The following is a 1,113-nucleotide window of genomic DNA, read 5'->3' as shown; positions in this document are numbered from 1 at the left end:
GAAATAGAATAAGAACCATGGCCTTTTGCCTTGATCCACTCTCCATACTGTCAGCTCTTTGAAAAGCATAGTCTCATTAATCTTCTGTTTCACGCAAAAAAGGAACAATTCAACATTACACTGCTCCTTCGATAGCTCAGCTGGTAGAGCGGAGGACTGTAGGTTCACAGTAGCAGTTATCCTTAGGTCGCTGGTTCAACTCCGGCTCGAAGGATGTGATTTTCGTTTGGGTCATTTGGAACTCTTCAGAACACATGGATATGTAGAAACTCGTAGTCAGAGATGTAGGTTTCAACCATAGATTGGTTCAACCGATAAAGAGTCTCCACGTTCTGACGTGAACAACTCCCTGTGATCTAAATGTAAAGATGAATGTAAACACAATTCTTTTCAGAGCTATCCATTTGGTTTCAATGATTGATTTGCTAAACCAAAACTAAAAGATCCTCCACCCTTGGAACTACATTAATTGGCTGACCTCAAAGTTGGGGTGTAGAAAACATTGTCTAGGGGACGTGATGTGTCAAACAAAGAAATAGAACAAAAAACTTGATCCACTCCCCATAATTTTGGCTGTTTGAAAAGTATAGCTTCGTTAATCTTCTGTTTCACAGAAAAACTGAACAATTGAGCAATGAGCTGCTCCTTCGATAGCTCAGCTGGTAGAGCGGAGGACTGTAGGTTCACAGTAGCAGTTATCCTTAGGTCGCTGGTTCAACTCCGGCTTGAAGGATGTGCTTTTCGTTGAGATCACTGGGAATTCTTCACATCAGGTGGATATGTAGACAATCGTTGTCAAAGACGTAGGTCCAGGCGAAAAAGAGTCTTCATGTTCAGACATGATTAACTCCCTGTACTTCATCTGTAAAGATGAATGTAAATACAATTTCTTTCAGAGCCAACCATTTGGTTTCAATGATTGATTTGGTCCTCCAAAAATGAGAATACTTTGACTTTATCAGCATCTCATTGAGTCTAAAAGAGTTTCTTCACAGAGATTTCTCATTGTCCTTTTTCACGACAGTCAACTTCATTCATACATAAGAGTAAATATAATTTCATGAATTATCAACTTTCCTCATGATGGTAGAATCAAGTGGTTGTCCTTCTCTA

The 1,113-nt window shown here is 39.5% G+C and overlaps 2 non-coding genes across 2 annotated transcripts; both read left to right on the top strand.

The window, feature by feature from the left end:
* Window positions 1-125: 125 nt before the first annotated feature.
* On the top strand, window positions 126-214 carry trnay-gua (transfer RNA tyrosine (anticodon GUA)). The gene is given in 2 exon segments: window positions 126-162; window positions 179-214. It is a non-coding gene; the product is annotated as a tRNA-Tyr (tRNA).
* A 430-nt stretch (window positions 215-644) lies between these two features.
* Window positions 645-733, top strand: trnay-gua (transfer RNA tyrosine (anticodon GUA)). Its single transcript is given in 2 exon segments — window positions 645-681; window positions 698-733. It is a non-coding gene; the product is annotated as a tRNA-Tyr (tRNA).
* Window positions 734-1,113: the final 380 nt, after the last annotated feature.

This window comes from Seriola lalandi, unplaced genomic scaffold (assembly GCF_002814215.2).
Source record: "Seriola lalandi dorsalis isolate HSWRI2012SDOR001 ecotype SW California unplaced genomic scaffold, Sedor1 jcf7180001970461, whole genome shotgun sequence".
In the NCBI taxonomy this organism is placed as follows: Eukaryota; Metazoa; Chordata; class Actinopteri; order Carangiformes; family Carangidae; genus Seriola; species Seriola lalandi.
The sequence above is the reverse complement of the archived record's forward strand: the minus strand, read 5'-3'. Positions and strand labels throughout refer to the sequence as shown.